Here is a 19,419-nt window from a genome sequence, read left to right as displayed (position 1 = left end):
CAGAGGAAATAGAATGAGTTTTCCTGTTTAATTATTATTTTAGTCTGATTTAGTCTGATTAACATTCTATATTTAGAAAAATATAGCATAGAGAGGACAGAGTCTTGCAGACCATAAAGTCATAGAATGTTTTGGAAGGGACCTTAAAGATCATCTAATTACAACACTCCTGCCATTTAGATATTTAGGTCTTAAAAGGTGACACTTTTCTGAATATAAGCATACTACAGTTTTTATGCTTCATAGTAGGTCAGCCTAGATTCAGGTCAGAAATATATCTGGTGATTTCCCTCCATTCAGTCCAGTGTCACAGTGGAATGTTTAGCCTTTGAGTCAATGGTTCAAAGGCTAAATAAGCAGTTGGTAATGTAACCAAGGGCAACATATGTGTCAAAGAATAGAAATACTTAAAATTTGCCTCCAGATCATAATGATTGTGTCATAGCATAGCCTGCTGACATCAAGTCCAGAGAAGAGAGAGGAAAAAACAATTTATCCCAAATACAGAGTTTCAGAAATGTTTGGAGTAGTTGCACACTGTTTCCAGGGTTCTAACACCCACAGTACCTCAGCAAAACCATGCACACACAGTTTCTCTGATAAATCAGCGACATTCTGAGCAGAATAAACCAAGCCCAATGTGGTGTGAGCAGTCAAAATACTAGTGATGGCCATAAGTGTACATCTTTTAGCAGGACTGAAGCGTATTTAATGTACTCACCCTGTGTTGCTGTTACTGAGAGACACATATGCAAATACAGCTATTAACTATTGCACGCACCTGAATACATTATTGTTTTCTAAACTCATGTACATACAGATACAATAGAGTATGGCCTTATTTTATTAAACATTTTCCATTATGTAGAGTTGTAAGGCTCATCTCATGGCTGGACTCAGGTCTTCCTTTCAGAATAGTCTGATGGTCCCATTTCTCCTGACTGATTGTGCACCACTTTAAGCATTGTAAACAGCATTCACCATCAAATCCCAAAATAAACATTGTAATATAATTTAGGTCTGGATTGTCAAGATTGTCAAGATCCTCCATTGTTGGATGACTTTGTTCTAGTTATTACTTCAGTTAAATACTGTAATAATAGCATTCTTTCTATTGCAAGCAGTTGAGTGGGTGTATATGTAGCAATTATCTAAGTGGGCAGAATTTGCACAGATGAAAATGAAGTAGATGATCAAGTGTGGGTGACATGCCTCCCTTTATACACCCTTTCACCTTGCCCACGCAGGAGGTACACACCAAACAGGGCAGCTTTCTGAAGGGCTGGAAGGTCATAAAACCTTACTGGAGCATGGGTTTTCTGAATGGATCTGTCTAGGATGCTTTATGCTTCAGGAATTTAAGAGAAAATACTTGTTTTGGACATTTATGAAACTGTAACTTCAAATATTCTGCCTAAAATGAAAATTTAAAGAATGTTTTCTTCTGTGTAATTCTTCTGCGAATTATAATATTGACTAAGTCACAGGAGTTAGGAAACATTAAAATGTATTTCAGGAGATTTTTGTTTTGGAGTTTTTTAGGGAGGTTTTGGAGTTTGTTTTGTTTTGGTTTTTTGTTTTTGAGAGAAGCCACAGTTTTTCTCATAGGGGAGTATATTTAAAGACAAATGAGAAAATATTGTAACATCATTTCAGATTGTGGGTGTGTGTCATTCTTCAATAAAAGCAGAAAACTCAGCCTGAATTGAGACAAATGTCACCTGTAGGTTGACAAGGAGTCAGAAGCTGTAGTCAAGTTTCTTACTGAGGTAGTTTTCCTTATGAGAGAAAGTACAACATATTAATGCCTCAATAACATGCCTGGTCCAGTGTCACTAAAACATTTGAACTATCTCTTTAGTAAGCCAACTAAACTGGAAAGGACTGGGTCACCTCAAGAGGGGATCAGATCCATCCTCTTGCTTATGGCAGTGCTGCCTGTGTCCATGTCTTCATAGCTGTTTGTCTGTATCAGCCTAAAAAACAATCTAGTGATAGATATTATCACACAACACTCCAACACAATAATTATTATTTTGTTCTGAGTCTTCTGTAAAACAAACATGCCTTTCAGGAGATAGAGGATTATCTGTTGGAAGGGACTAAAAGACTATAAATTAAAGCACTTTACTATTCCATTAAAATTAGTGGTAATCAGAGATATATATTTTCTTGGTTGCAATTTTAAATGCTCATTGAATGAGACAAGAAAAAAATTTACTGCATGTAAAATACAGTAATCTTCAAAATTAAACAAGAATAAATCATGATTTCAAGTAATGTTGCAAAGGCAATACTATCAGCTGAAAGTAATCTAAAAAATGGGGGAAAAAAGCTTATATTTTAATAATAAGAAAGGGAATCAAAAGCATCACACTTTCTTAATTAGGCTGGCTTAAATGTTTTATCTCCCCTTCATGTTTTTCAGTATTCTTTACCTTCTAGAAAATTAAATTTCCAGATTTTCAGTGATCAGCCACACATCGTACCACATCAAACAAGGATTTTTCAATACCTCTATGACTAGTAATGAATTAAATAGCTGATTTACAACACAGTGACTTTATTCTATCTTAGATTTCCTGGTATCTAAGGTCACATTGTGTCATGCTTTAACCCCAGATGGCAACTAAACACCACACCACTGCTGTTGATTCCACTCCCCAGCCTACATGTAGGACACAGAGGAGAAGCAGAAAAAGTTAAAACCTGTTGAAATAAGAACAGTTGAATAATTTAAATGAAGTAAATAATAATAATAATAATAATAATAATAATAATAATAATAATAATAATAATAACAACAACAATAGTATCCATGAAAACTGAGTTACTCAACAAAGACATAGAGGAATAAAACACAAGACAGACAAGTGATGCTCACTAGTGTTGCTCATCATCTGCTGACCAATGCCCAGCCCATCCCTAAGCTGGGACTGGCCCCTTCCAACCAACTCCCCCCAGTTTATACACTAAGTATGACACTATATGATATGGAACATCCCTTTGGCCAGTTCAGGGCAGCTGTCATGGCCAGTTTTCCTCCTGGCTTCCTGTGCACCTGCTCGCTGGCCGAGCGTGGGAAACTGGGAAGTCCTAGGCTTGGGGTAAGCCCTGCTTAGCAACAACTAAGCAATCAGTGTGTTATCAACATCATTTGCATATTAAACCCAAAACAAAAAACTGTACCAGCTACTAGGAAGAAAATTAACTCACCAGGACACATTTGTAGCTGCAGTGGTCACTAATAAAAACTTGTTAAAACCCGAGTTTTTAACTTTGTTAAAAATAAATTCAACATGATTCTGAAATAGAGTCATTCAAGAAGGAGAAAATACCATCTTTTACATGTTTCAGAATTTACTAGACCCACTGCAATGTGTTAAATCATGTTCACTTTACTTCACTCACTGTACCACAGACATATTTAGGAATGCTACTGATTCAATAGAGCAGGATCCTTGGTTCTCATCCACATTTGAACTATTTTTATACTGGTCTAGCAGAATGAGGACACCTGAAAAATCTACTTACTATTCATATATCTCTAGGGCTTCTTTACAGTCTTAGAATCTAAAATAAGGTATCTGTAAAAATACGTAGTTTATATTTTAAATACTGTTCATGTTATGAAAATGTAATCCATTTCAGATGCAGTTCATTTTGAAAATACATATTGTATTTTCACACATATTTATTCCCATGCCCAACATGGAAATGTGCTTATGCTTGGCCACTTCAGATCAAATAATCTGAATCACAAAAATCCTTCTCATAATTTCTTCTGAGGGTCTTTTTTAATAAGTACTGCTTTGATTTGTTTGAGGATTGCAATAGTGTCCTTTTTCTGTCTGGATAACCAGAGGGTTTTTTCCCAGAGTTCATGAAGTGCTTTCCTGCGAGATATTTCTGGATTTGGATTCTGAGCCAGAGTACACTCTATTCAAGTCATTGACCAGCAGGAGATAAGATGGTGTTTCCAGTTAAGGATGCTGGCCTTGATCTGGACAAATCACTTCCAAGTGGTTGTTTCTTTTGCCCCTTATTACGGTAATATTGATAGGAGCTAACAAGTACTGGCCAAAGACATTGTCATCACTGATTGCTGCCTGTGCCTATGAGAAAATTATGGCATCTTGGTCAATCCAATATATTCTTGCATGTGATTAAAATTGTGCTTGATAATTTAGCACTCATCTGAACGAAAAAGAAGTAAGAAAGTGGCAGGAAAATTTCCTTGTCTTTTTCAGTGAGAAATCCCAAGACTTTGCCTTTTTCTCCCCAGCTTAGCACAGACCTCTGTGGTGCTCTTCTATTCCAAACAAGGGATGCCTTACATAAGGATTAATCTGCATTTGTAGAATGCTTTCTCTTTCCTTGTGAAAGTAAGTTTTCCTTGTTCCTGCTAACTATAAGAATGGATTGTAGTATGTATTTGACAAAATACATCAGATTAACAGTTTAATGTGTTCTTGCCCCTTTCTACCTGCTGATTCTTAATCATTCTGAACTCTCAGTTACAGCTGAAGGAGTCTACAGTAAAGAACCGTATCATTTGGTAGCTAATCTGGTAATTAATATAAGCCACAGCATGGCATTTCTATATTTCAATATTTCCACAAATATATATATATATATATTTCTATTCAAATTACACAACTGTTTAAAGGGATTGGCCAACTTTTTCTCATCTGCAAAAGACTGTCACTTAGTAAAGACCTGATGTCAGTATTTGCAGCCTTCCTGTATCCACCTATTGAGCACCTGGATATTTATTCATCATTACAAGCATTCAAGACTCCAGTTGCTTTGCTGCTGAGATTACCTAACAGGTGGCATAGTCTGGCTAGTTCTTAATGCAGCAGCAGCTTTGATAAAGGATAGACTCAGGACTGTCTCACATCAGAAATATTCTTAGCCTACTGACCTTTGATGGCCAAGGAAGTTTGTTAATCCCTAAGGAGTGAAATAATTAATTCTGTTGGGAGATTATAAAAATATCTATATGTTTTTAAATGCTCTGTTATTACCTCTGATTGTCAGGTAAAAGGCAAGTGCACTCCCTCATAATTTGGCAACAGTATTACAGATTTAATCTTTAATTAATGTCCTCTTTCATCGTTACCCTAGGCTTTGTGACTGCCTTTGTGTTACATGACTCAGTCCCCCAGCTGAGATAATTCTTGTTTCCAGCCATCAGGGGTACTGGTTGTCCACATAACTCTAAATCTAAAACCTGAAATGGCAAACAAAATACCATTGCTCCTGGTAAGAGGTTCTTACTCCTGTTGTCTTCAGGTAGGAAGCTACGGAAAATTTTACCATTTTTATTTGCAAATATGTGGTTGAATTAATGAGTTGAACAGTATCTGAGGAAAAAAAAAAAAGTCCTTTTAGAGGTACTCTTTAAAATAGAGAGTATTTTCTGAGCAGTGTGTGCAGTTAAGTGCAGCTGTCATTATGCTGATGTTTTCTGTAATATCATGAGCTATAACTAAATTGCTAGATAGCCTACTCAGTTAACAGGACTTCCAGAAATCCCATCTTCTAGTAATAAAGTCTAAAGACCCCTAACCAAACACTTGTCTTCTATAACCAGTAGGGCTTTCAGTACAGTGTCTTTGAATCATTCACCCAACAAGGCAGTTCTGCTAAATGTGCAGCTGAAAGTAGTTAAGAAGAAAAAATAATATTTGTGTTGATTTTTCTTTTCTTGTTTTTTTTGCCTCAGTGCAATGATGCCTCAGTGAAAAAGCATCTCCTGACCTTCACAAATGTGGTCAGCATGAGAAACTACCTAAAGTCAGGGAGATTTTTTGAGATTCGAGATCCCTTTTCATCCTGCTCAGAACTGACCAGGCTCATTAGAGTAAAAGTGAGAGAACAAACCACTAATTGATTGCACCTCTGTGGGTCAAGACCATTTTTAAAGCAAATAAAAGTGTAATTTACCTAGACACTACAAATCATAAAGGAGATATTAAAGTATAACTTCATAAACAGTTTAATCACAGTTACAACAAATAATTAACTCTTGCATTAACACCACCCAGATGTGGAAATAATATTATTAATCATCCTGGGTAGTGCTTGTAAATAATCTTGCATAACAGTTGACATTATATAGAGCCTTTCTGCATCAAAATTTTTCTTTACATATTTTATATTCTAGATACAGACAGAAGTTTTGGGAGCTGTTCCTTTTCTAAGAAGAATTTCATAAATATCCCTATTTTAAACCAAGTTTTAGAATAAAAATAATGATGTTAAAAGAATTTTTTTGTTCCTTTAGTGTCTTGTTGCATCTGCACCCACTTGCACCAACATGGGAGTGCTATGAAATGAAAATTATGCCTTGTTCATCTACAAAAAAGATGAGTTAATGTTGGATTATTCAGCCTGAGATTGCCAACTTGTAATATTACATTAGAAAATCTTAACATCCTTTCTCTTTAGCCCTTTTTCGTATAAATCACTTGTGCTTAGCACCAGATGCAGAAAAGGTAGCCTGACTCACACTTAGAACTGGAAAAATCTAGTAAGGGGCTTGCTCCTAGCATAAATGGAGATTTTTAGGGAAGTTGGAGGCAGTTTGAATAAAATTCATTATCAACTGGACATCTGCTAGGTTAGAAAATCATGTTCTATTGATATGCTACTATTACTGTGTCAAGTTCATAAGAGTCTCTCAGGCATTTCCAAAAGTTATGCATATGATGACTGCCACTTTTCCCGATCAGTTATGAAAACAAACCTTAATTTTGGAGGGTAAAATGTCTTTTTCATCTCTGACAATGTATACCTCATGGCCACAAAATGATAATCAAGATTTGAAAAAAAATAGCCAGGTGATCTGAAACTTTGAAAAAGCCCTGCTGAGACTCATAGCATCCTGATATCAGAACATCCACCCTATTATTGTCCTCCCAAATTATCACATCACATCCAAACTATAAGCAGGTTGACATAAAATCCTGTGGAATTCTTGTAAACAAAACAAAACAAAACAAAACAAAACAAAACAAAACAAAACAGAAACCCAAACAAAAAAACCCTACAAAAACACATAAAACAAAACCCACAAATAAACAAACAAAATCAACCCAAAAGCAAAACAAACAAAAAACCCAACCTAAGGCATTTAAAACTATAAAAATACAGTGCAGAGATCCAAGAGGTCATCATGTCTATCCCTGCTCTAAAGGAGGTTCAGCCATCTCTCATTTTTCTGTAAAACAGTCATTTCGTATGCAGTCCAGAGGGATCAGGATTCAACTCCATGACTACCCTTGTAAGATCTAGGGTCTGCCACTAGAACACATTAACTTTATTACCTTGCATGCAAGAAGGCTTTTGTAGTTCTTCAGCATCAGCACCTTGGCTGGCAAAATATTACCCTAAATATAACTGGTTTGAATTAGTAAAAGCATATTTTAAAGTTGCTCTTTGACCACCAGTTCTGTGTTGATTTAACAGATTTTTCCAACAAGATTGGTAATTTCCTGGCTAATTGCATAGTCATAACACAAAGTTGCATTGTTTCCTTCTTTTCCCCAAAAATTTTTATTACTGATTTCTAGTTTGGGGAACTTTTTTTCCAGTCTTCTTTCTGATTTTAACTGTTTTGTCTAAGGCATTTTGGATAGATAGTATTGACTTCTTGAGGTACATGTTCATGAAGCCTCCGTGGATGCCTTCATGGACCTTCATGCAGCTCCTCTAAGTGCCAAGACACTGATCTCAATCTTTGTGTTCCTAGAAAGTAAAAAGCACTCCAGAAGGTAAGTAGCATCAGACATTGCAAAAGGGACAACACATTGCTTAAAATATTTTTAAGACCATGAGATTTTTAAGACCATGGCAGTTTCTCAAGCAAGGATAGTAATAGAAAACAACTGATGGACTTACCTTTCACTCCTTTTGATATCCTGGTAGAACAGAAACTAAGTGAATGGTTGCACTTTGCATGGATATTGCATGGATATTTCTTCCCCAACATGTATTTTCTTAACAGAAGTGTCAACACAGTTCCCTAAGTTTTCACAAACAAAATCTGGAATGCATTGTTAACTGGTTTCAATGAAATGCAATTCTAGAGCACTTTTTTTTATATATTCTATAAATTTGCATCCTTACATCTCACACTATTATCTTTTCTTTAGCAGTTAGGTGCATAAACAAAACTAATTTCTACTGAACATATCTTTTAAGTTCTGTAATCATAATTTCTTATACTGGCATACTGGAAGGTCTTCATATACACCTCCACCTTCTTTTGCTTTCCTTCCTGAAGTACACTGTTTTAATTTTTTTCTCTCTTTCTTGTAACTTAATGATAATGAATTTAGTGCCAAATACTTTTTGTCGTTTTTCTTCTCATTAAATAGTAGTAATGATTAATTGCTTAGTAAAAGCAAACACAGACAACTTACTCAGGACTACAGATCAGAGTTTTGAATAAATAAATGCAAACAGAAATAAAACCCAATAATCATTTTCTTTTTTAAAAAAAAGTGGGGATTTTTAACCTTTGGCAATAAAATTGATCTGGTTGATTTTTTTTCCTTCTCAAAGAATATATGTAAACTGAGTGATTCTTCCTTGGTGGCTTTCCTTTTATATTATTCCTTGGTCTGTAGAGAAATTGCAAAAGACACGAGGCTGCCTGATTCCTCAAAACTGCTTCAAAGTCCAATGCCTCCTGGGGACCTGGGTCAGAGAGAACAGAGATCCAGAACTACAGCTACTAGAACTACAGTGATTTTCTTTACCCAGGCAAGAGCAGAAAAGTCTCTGATAGAATGCTTTTATCTCATTCAATCTTATTGAGATGAGAAAAATTTTTACAGCTAGTCCAGAGCAGGCATACCTTTGACAACCCCTTAGTACTGTAACATTCTCTACTCAAACTCAATTTTATTCAAATTTAAGCCAAATTGCATACTTTATTGAAAAAATACCAAAATTTTATCTGTTTCAAGAGTTGAAAAGCTAGAGGGATAAAATTGATATACACTGTAATTTCATCTCTACTTCTCTTACTCCTTAAAATATCAACTCTTTTAAAAATCCATTATCTTTTTCTGGCTAACCACTGAATTAACTACTCCTAATTCTTTTTTCAAATATCTCCCATTTGATTGTCCATGTATTTTGAGAGATTCAGAATAGTAGTTCATAACTCTGTGGATACTGGTAGTTAATTCAAGCAGGAGGTGAGTCAGTAATCAAGCATGGTTGGTTCACTAGGTGACATCCTTCTTAAGAAATGCAAGATGTCCAAAAGGTAGGCTGTATGTCCAAATCAAACTTGCTTTGTTGCAACATCTTTCCCTCCAGCCTTCCCAGTGTGTAAGTTATCTTGGTCTGCTTTGTCAAGGAGAGCTGGATAAACCAAATCTAAACGCATAAAATTAGGTGGGATAAATATTTCTGTCTTTGTTTCATTTCCATTGTGTTTAGCAGAAATGAAATTTGTACTTTCCAGGGGTAAAAAAGAGCCATTAGTGTGCAGAATAACTCTAATAGGAAGAAGTTACTCAACTCCTGTTTGCAATATAAAAACACAGAACTGAAAAGATCCATATAAATCCAGTCTCCAGAAAACTCTGGAACAGGCTACTGAAGAAGCCCTAAAGCATCTATTCTACTTGCAATGGCACATGATGCTTCCACATCAGCTAGCTTAAGAATTTTAATAAGAGGTCAAGAACCATAGCAATTAAGTGTCACAGGACTAGAACAAGACAGATTAAGGGAGTTGTCAATGACAGAGTTACCTGCAACAAGAAGGAATTTGTTGAAGAAAACTCACAGATGGTGGGAAAAACCTGTTGCCCCTGCCAGACTGACTTAAGAAAAGATTTTCTGTTGACTGCAATTCTGGCCAAAGGTGTTAATGATGAATATATAAGCAGTATTCACTAGAAATACACCTGGCAATTTTAATGTCAATAGAAACACAAAGACATTTTGTCGTGCAAGCCCAGGGTTAGGAAAGAGGTGGAAAGATTAAGAAAGAGGCAGGAAGAGCCTTTTGTTCTACTCCAAAGACAAGCAGCAGAAACAGACACATAGATCAATATGTTTGAATTATTTTATTGTAGAGAATGTAGAAATGTAAATAAAAGTCCCTTTTTCTTATTCCTTCAAAGGCAGTCCCACATGCAATTTATAAGAACTTAATTTTCTTCCCAAGAATTTTCTATATAATCTTTTCAAAATTTTTCAAACTCAGTTTTAAAACCCTTTAGGTTTTTCACATTCAGGACATTATCCAGAACCATGTTTTCTGATACTCTTCCCCAAATTATATGTATTTATTACCAAGATAAGCATTTTATCTTGTGACAACACTGCCCTTTAATTGAAATAAATCTCCTTTGTGCTTTCTCTGTGATGAGGCTTTTTTTGTCTTTATTTTATCTAGGTCAAAGAAAGGGTCATAATCTTTAAGCAGATAAAATTCATTTCCTCACCCATCTTTCTGTTTTATCTCAGCAATTCTGGTGATAACCAATCTGGCTACAAGTTTCACTTTGACCTGTATATTGCTAGTTGGTTTTTGTTATCAATCTGCCTGTATATCTCAGGGCAGATTTTGGGACAACTTGGTCTATATTTGGTTAGAACATATTTCTTGAAAGCAAGATAAAATCTCACCTGATTCTTTCCCAGCTACTCACCAGCAGTGTGTTCTGTGCTCTCCCCCTGTTCCCTTTCTTCTTCAGGATCTGTTTTTCCCCACGTGTAAGACCTAACAAGTATCTAAAAAGCACAGAACTGTGAACCCAGTTATGATAAGTACCAGATAATCACAAAAAAAAAAAAAAAAAGGTCTGCACCTGATCCAGACAGCAAGTGGAAGGCATTCTAAGAGAAAGCAGCAGGGCAAGTAATAACTGAAATAGACATTTCAGTAGAGAAAAGTGCACTATGTATTGTTTCTACCTAAGTTAAATCACAAGTTTAAACCACAGAAAACCAAATCAAATGGCTACAAGCAAAAAGTGTAGAAATGCTGGAGTTCTTACCTCTGGCAGAAGTGGCTACAGGGTGTAATGTCAGGCTGGTTTAGGTAACCACACGACAAAAAAATTAAATTAAAATTAAATCTGATTGCCAAGACAGGATATGGCTAGCTATGCCTATCTACCTCCTCCAGTTTTAATGGAGTTTCATTTTAATAGTAAGATTATAAGGGAAAGGCTTGTCATTGAGGCACAGCTCCCTGGCCCTGTGTTTATCCTGGTGCACTCCCACCTGGAGGTGCAATGAGACTGTCATTCTGCACCATATTATCTTGAAGTTTAGGCAATGTTTGTCCCTAAGAGACCAGCCTCCTGTGTATGTTTCTTAACAACTTAGAATGCATACATTTTTAGTATCAAGATTCCCATCTGTCAATGAAATTTTGAAATGTCATTAGGGAAGTACATTTCATTCCAGCAACATTTGTCTTGTTTTATTTTCTATATTAATTTCTTAAAAGTTTGAACTGAAGAAGTTCCAAATCAGTTCTAGAGCCAATTCCTTGAATAATTCACAGAAATTAAGTAACTACACAGCTCTTTTTACTGATAAATTAGAACAACTGAAAGTTGTTTGTGATCAGTTGCAAAGTGCTTTTGAAGGAAGTTACATTTGACTCATAATCCAAAAAGGAGATCCTGGCATTATCATTGGTGGTTGTTGTAAATCATTAGCTGAATATTTATTGGCATTTAGGAGAAGGCAGACAGAAATGTAGTTGGGGTTTATTGTGTCATAAAGGCAGCAGGAAATGTGAACAGAGAGCTCTTCATCAACCCTGCAGCACTGGAACTAAGGCAAGCTCAATGAGTAGGAGATTGGTTTGAAACAAAGATAAAAGGAAATACTTGATTACACAGCAAACACTGCACTTCTGGAATTCCCTACCAAAGAAGCTCATAAACATAGAGGTTATCAATGAGTTCAAAAAGGCTTTAGACAAAGTCATGAATAACTGGTCCTTTAACAGGACAGGCAAAAATGTACCCTGTAACACTCCTAATATTTTTGCATGTTGCAGAAATACACAGGTAAAAGAGAACATGGCCAGACTCACATGGTCTTCCTAAATAGCATCAGCTATTGCCTCTCTCAGAGCACATTGGGCTAACTGGAATTTTTGGTCTATTGTAGTACAGAATGTCTAACATTCTTAAGAAAAAACATTGTGCCCTCTTCTGGATGCACTTGCTAGATGTTAATAAGTACAATTTCCCTTCCTGGTACTAAAGGAAATCTTTTTGTGTAACATAAATTGACTGGTCTACTTTTTAGAGATATTGACTGAAACTAAGTGAGAATAGAATAGAATAGAATAGAATAGAATAGAATAGAATAGAATAGAATGGAATGGAATGGAATGGAATGGAATGGAATGGAATAGAATAGAATAGAATAGAATAGAATAGAATAGAATAGAATAGAATAGAATAGAATAGAATAGAATGGAAGTAAATCAGCTATACTTGATAGCTATATACTAGAAGCATTAAATACTAAATTACTTAAGATATAGTCATAGAAAAATTGATACAGAAAGGATAAAAGCCCAAACAAAACCCAGTTTTGGTCCTAGGGCAGAACTGTAAAAACAATGGACATGCCAGTTGTAACAGTCTGAGATGGAGATACACATAAAATTAAGTATTACTAGATTACCTGTGCTTCATCCTGAAATAGCAGTCCAATCACATATCTGATAAGCAGGCTGATAAATAATCAAAGATAAAAAATTGACGCAGATTAGTGGCACAGTGCCAAAAAATGTGCAGTGTGACCCTGCTTTGTTCGTAAAATAAAAAAAAAAATCTCCTGTTATTCTACAGAAAAGTGGGCTCACAGGATCTTAAACCAACAGGTTATTTCATGTAGGGGCATGGCATGGTTGTAAGATGACATGTGTTTGCAAAGAGCAAATACAGATGTCATGCAGGCATGTGCTCACACTGTGAAATAGAAGTCTGTTTTGCTGTCTTGAGGAATCACAAGGCAGAATTTGCACTTTTCCAACCAATCCAGCTACTTGGATGGATGAGAGACTGCCTCATGTACATACAGCAGAACAGAGAGTCTCTCACTCTTTAGGTTTGGTCATATTTCATAATTTACAGAAAGATTTTAGGAATAGTATATATACACAGCTCAAAAATTACACAGCAATTATTTATTGGTTAACAAAAAGCATGAATAGTGGGATTGCTATACAACACTGTTGCTCACCATTTTCTTTCAATTCCCTAACTATTTTCTTGCTATTTTCTGTTGTTCACTTACTAACAATTATCAACTCAATAATTACACTTTGCCTGTCTTGCTGCTTTTTTCATCTTACGTGGCTATTGCTCAGGACTTACAGCTCAAAAATAATCTTCTCAAAGCTCTACATCACCAGTGTAAGGCACCAAACTGGATACGAGGTCACAGAGAGCTGAACCAGAATCCTTGGGCTGAGTTACATCTCCTGTCTAGGTCATTCTTTGAGTAAGTTGTCTCTGAATTCTTTCTTCTGCCAAGGTTGTACTGCCCCCTGTTCCTTTGCACAGCTCTTAAAACCTGTACTTGCCTTTTCTGCTTGTACACAGCAGTGTAGCACGATTTAATTACTGTGTATGAAATCCATTTGTCATGCTGATGTGAAAGGTTATTTAAAATGGTGCTCACCTTTGCTTGCAAATCTGACATCAAATGCTTGTAAAAATAATTAAGTAATTAATTCTCCCCGTTGACAAGTCTGTGTCTGAATTGAGCATAAATGAAATACCAAACAGAAAAAACAGGAAATACATTCTGTGTATAGTAGTATGAAGGCTGGTGTCTGAATTTAGATTACAAATCAAGGCTCTGAACATTTTATTTACCATAGAAGTATTTACCTTGTATCCTGCTGATAAAGTGATCCATTGCTGAGTGGCAGAGGCAGGCTGTGTTAATGCAGAAATCAACCATAATCTATAAGAACAGCATCATGGTAATAAGCAATAAGCAAAGGTCCTTCCAGTGTGGTTTCTGCATCATGCTGTTCTGAAATGGTCAGGTGCTCAGAATGCAAATTTCAAATCACAGCTTCAGGCAAGGCATCCTACAGTGTAACTCCTCACAACACGCTGAGGACACAGTAACTGAAAATATACATTAGTCAAGATTCAGTGGGCAGTCAAGAATTAAATATTTTTGCAATTATCATTGAGTCTTGGCACTCAAATATTTTCGAATGCTAATGTGGTCAACACTCTGTGAACAAAAACCATGAGCACAGCATATGGCATGCTTTGCTTGTGTAGTGTTCATTTTATTACAGAGGCCTAAAATTTGTTGATTATAGTGCTCTTGTGACACTTATGTAGTTATTACAAGCCAATTCAATAACAGTTTTTTTAGCACCAGTTTATGACACTTATGAATACATGAATACATGTACCATGTTATCATCTGGAATTTCAATTCACACTTTAAAATAACACCAAAATAAACAAGTAAGATGAAGCAAGTAAGAATAATTCTGAAGTCAGAAAACTAAAATGAATATGAAATTGTCACAGGCTGAGCAAAGGAGATTGTCCTAGTGATAGTTACCCATTTTTATGATTAAATTTTTCATTACACTTTGCAAAGAAACTGCTTAAGAAATTTGCACCTGAGACTTTCTTTCTTTGTTGTTCTATGTACAACATAATATTTCTGCATACAATATAATCAAGTGCAGGAAGCTACTTCATATTAGAGGTACTGAAATTCATGGGGTTTTTTTGCTCTGGTCATCATTATTAAAGAGAAAGATCCATTGCACATTGATATCCACAGAGGAAGGTGACAAAAAAAATTTACATTTAATTCAGAAATGGTAAAGGAAGACTTTTAATAAAACAGCAATTATAAAAGCAAAACACACACACAACTTGAAAATTCTTTATTAAGAAAAATTGCAAGAAAGGCAATTTACCTATGGACAGTCCTTTTGTTTGTTTTCTAGGTAGCACTGTGACTGAAAGCCTTAGGCAAGATTGCATTTCCATTTTCAGCTCAAAAATTAAAGAATTCCCAGAGACTTCTGCAGCATCTTCTGAAACTTACAAAGAAACTTGAACAGTTACAGACTGCCTTGGATTGTTAAAGTGTCTTGTATTTGGTGACAACCAAACATATCACAGGGGCAGAGGCTTTGGCCAGATCAAAGAAATATTTTTTTCCAGAAACATACCTAACATACAGCACTCTTGGAAGGAGATGTAATAAAAAGATGATACCAGCTCATCCCTTTCCTTTTGTATAAAAGAATCTGTTACCAGATAACATCTCTTCATATTTATTGACATTAATAAATAGTAGGATTTGCCATGCTAAGGCACAGGTATGAAGAAGTGTTAGGTGGGAAAAAAAAAAAAAAAAGAGGCAATAAAAGAACATGTCTAAGGCTTTAACAGTTAAAAGGAGCTGAAGTAAATGAATCCAGCTGGGAACAGATAAGCAGCATAAACTATGATCATTTCTCTGCAGTCACCTGATATTATTCCACTATCAGAAAATACCTTTGAAAGTCATTGGCAAAACCCCTCCTTGCCTGCAAAGATTCACAAGCTACCAGTGCTCTCATACATACAGCCCTAATCCCATTGTCAACAGCAAGGCATCTGAGTGAACTGCACAGTAAAAAATAACTTTCTAGGATTTTTCTTTAAGTGCTGAAAGTGAAGCACCTTTATGCACATAACTGCTTTGAAAGGATAAAAACCTCATTAACTACTATGCTATTTATCTGATGCCAACTTTATATTTCTTCTTATTCTGGTCTTACCACTACAAGACTTGTTGCAAAATCTATTGAAATGCTGCAAGGGTGGTGTTTCCAGAACAGACTGCTCATGTCTGATTTATTTTCATTCTAAAAATCAGTTTGGTGGCCTAATCTCTCATCACTTACACTGGAATCCCTGAAGATTAGCAGGATGTCACTTGAAGGCTTTTATATCAGCTATTGTACTTCCCTGATTCATAAAGATGTCACTGGCTTCATCTCATACCATAGATTTGCATGATACCCAGAGCATCCCACATTACTTGTACACAGTGTGAAAGATCCCGATTTTTGTTTCAGACCTTTCCTCTACTTTAAAGTCCCTTATTTGTTCACTTGAAGCTGTCTGTTGTGTGCCCAAGTGCCATGGCCCCTCATTTTTCCCAGAAATCCTCCCATGTCCATCACTTTATCAGAGCCCTCTTGTACCCTGAAGCTGAGCCTCAGAAGGGAGGGAGAGGCCAAGAGGCCAGGAAGATGTTCCCCCTTCAAGGCTGGTAACACCCTGTGTTGAGGGTGTTTCTGCTCAGATCCTTCCATCCTCCACTCTGGCCTTTTCCACCATCTGCTGCAAAGTTCAGGGAGCAGCACTGGGGATCCTGATGAGAACTCCCTGCCCAGCCAGTCTCCCTGGTGGTGGCCTGGTTTCAAAATATATGTAATTCAAGTTTATCAGGAGACCTACAATAGCATGCATGGCTTATTTTTTTTCTTTCCTCAGTCTTGGTTAGCTACAGTTGATCATGGCTAAAGAGACTGAGATAACACCCCATTTGGTTTGTCCCTTTATGTCACTTTTTTTCTTACCAGAATTACTGTAGGTATACATTTTTATCTGTGAGTTTCACAAAAATATGTTAATCTAAATTATTTCTTATTTAGCATAATCTCATATAATGAGAATATTTCCCTGAGATTTTAACTGTGAGATGACCAGCTATGGAGTGACAGAGCCTGTGCCTCACGCTGGGCAAACCAGCAATGAAGTGGGAGTCACCAAGGATGTCTCCATGGTGGGTGATAGATCACCTGGTGTTTCTTCCACCCCACACACACAGAGCTCCTCACCTCTCAAAACCGTAAAATGTTATAATAGTAATTTTATACCAGTTGAGTTTCAAAGTAACGAAACCTCCTGATGGACCTGTCTTGAAGAGTAACTCATTGTATGAGTGAAAACAGCACGTAAAGACAGGACATCCAAAACTACCTGACCTGAGAGAAGGTTAGCCCAAACCAGGAAATGAATAATGACAATGTTTGCTTACTATAGGGATCTGTTGGATTAAGCAGCAACCAGAGGATTACCAACAGGCTTTTGAGAAGAGAGCTTGAGAAGTATCAAAAATGGAAGGAAACTTGTGGCTGTAGGGTGACATGGCAGAGGAAGACACTCAGCACAGCAGTTTGATCCCTGGCTCAGATGCTGCCAGGAGTCACCTCGCTGCCAACACATCCCGTATCCTCCCGGAATGGGGTGCAAGAGCAGAACCCACAACTTGGAGCCCATGGAGTTCCTTCTTTCCAGCACATGGACTAGCAGGCAGCAGAGACCTGCCCTGGTACACATAAAGACACAAGAACCCCTTCTCCAGCAGGAGAATATACATGGCCACAAGTGAGGGGTGCACTTGTCACCCCCTGTCCTGTAAGAGAGAGGTGTGCACACCTAAGTCTGCTCCTGTGGGACTAGAAATGGTGGAGATTAGGGAGGTTAGCAATTTATAGATGTGTTTTAACATCCTGCAAGTGTTTTGCACTCTGGTTTATCTGTCAGTCTGTTGATATTGATCCAGAAGGTGAAGTTCAGAGAGTGTCAGCTAATTATGTGTCATTAATAAATCAGTAAACCACTTAGATCCTGATCTGAGTTAAACCACTTAAGTGAAACAAGTCTTGTCTGCCACAGTCCCTGGTGTTAAAAAAGTCCTATGCTATTAAAAACACAATGAGCAATTAGTTTAAGTACCCCTGAATTGCACTCAAGTTCCAATAGGTCTTTAACTCAGATGATTGACTATTTCATTTCCTAGCAGAAATGTAGTTAGAAGTTAACATGCTTCTTCTTGATGATCTAATTATCTCAGAGACAGTTGCTGGCTACAGTCCTGTGCACTCCTGTGCCATTCCTCTCTTTATGTTGTCACCTTAACATGAGCTTGTATTACAGAAAGGAAGTTTCCGAATAATTTTCAAATTACATTTCAGTAGATAGTTTCTTTTCACATGCATTGGTGCAATTTGCAGCCCAGATGTTGAACCTGGGAAAATACCTCCCAGAAGAACAGTCTCTAACTTCTCATAGTTGTCATGCTATAACTAAAGAAATTAAAAATAAATGATGAGCTGAGAGAGTGCAGAAAGAGCAGAATTAAATAAAAGTTTCCTGTTCAACAAAAGCATTGAAAAGTAAAATGTAGCCAAAGCTTTTGGATCCTCAAGTATGAGCTGAAAAACAAGAGACTTCAATAATTAGTCCCAGAGAAACAATACATCCCCTAAAATTTTATTAAAGGTATTAACCATGAAACATGGCAAATAAATTTAAAACACATAATTCAAATGTCCCACGAAAGAAATACACACATAACCACTATGAATTTAACAGAAAGAAAATAATAAAGTTACTAGCCACCTAAAGTTTTCATCCTAAAAAGAAGCTCTAGCAAGGGGCCAGCCCACTAAGGACATCCTTGCATCTGCAGAACAGGACCTCAGCGGGAACAAGCTCAGTTTCGGAGGAAGATCCCTGTATGGAAGACCTCCTTTCTGTGATGGAAGGACTAACTTAAATTGCTTTGCTTGCAGATAGGCAAGGGCACATCCCTAATTTGCCACCCTGTTTCTTGGGAGGTTAGATCCATCACATCACATCACATCATTTTGTTACCCTGCAGTTACTCAAACCAGCAGGATCTTGTTTTGTGGTTAGTGGTGGCTGTTGAGGTGAAAATTAATGGTTTCTGAAAACGCTTGCCTATGGCCATATGTTTTGTATTGTCTTTCTTTGACACCACTTTTCGACCTGAAAGCATAAAAAGTCTTGATGCAAAGTTGCTACTCACTCTTTAGATTAGAAACAATCTTTTCAGTGAGATGTAGATGTTATTAAGTATAATGGGTTTATGATTAAAGCTCTCATACAATGCTAAAAATCCACAAATCCACAAGTAAAAGTTAATAACCAACAAAGAAACATGGAGTTATAATTTTCAGAGCTATATTGGAAAACAGAGCTCCAATAAAGCACTATAAAACTTACTCAATAGGAATATATATAAAAACTCAATTACATTATCAATATGCTTTATGATGAAAAAGAATAAAAGCTACACATCTTCAAACTAATTTTTAAGGTGTACCTGATGGATTCACAGTCCTATTATGTGGCCTTCTTTGGCTTAAACTACATCAGCAGCATTTCCTAAGGTGCAAACGAAACGTGACCATTTGTAAAATAAATTATCTGGCCCATTATCTAGCTAATGCTATAGAATTGGATATGATTTAACTGTATTTACTACCATAAAAAAAACCAAGGGAATAAAAAAGACTACACTGAGCAGAAACAGAAGCATTAGGTTAACAGTGTCTGA

The sequence above is a fragment of the Lonchura striata genome, chromosome 1, assembly GCF_046129695.1.
Source record: "Lonchura striata isolate bLonStr1 chromosome 1, bLonStr1.mat, whole genome shotgun sequence".
NCBI lineage: Eukaryota > Metazoa > Chordata > Aves > Passeriformes > Estrildidae > Lonchura > Lonchura striata.
This window is presented reverse-complemented; position numbering follows the sequence as displayed.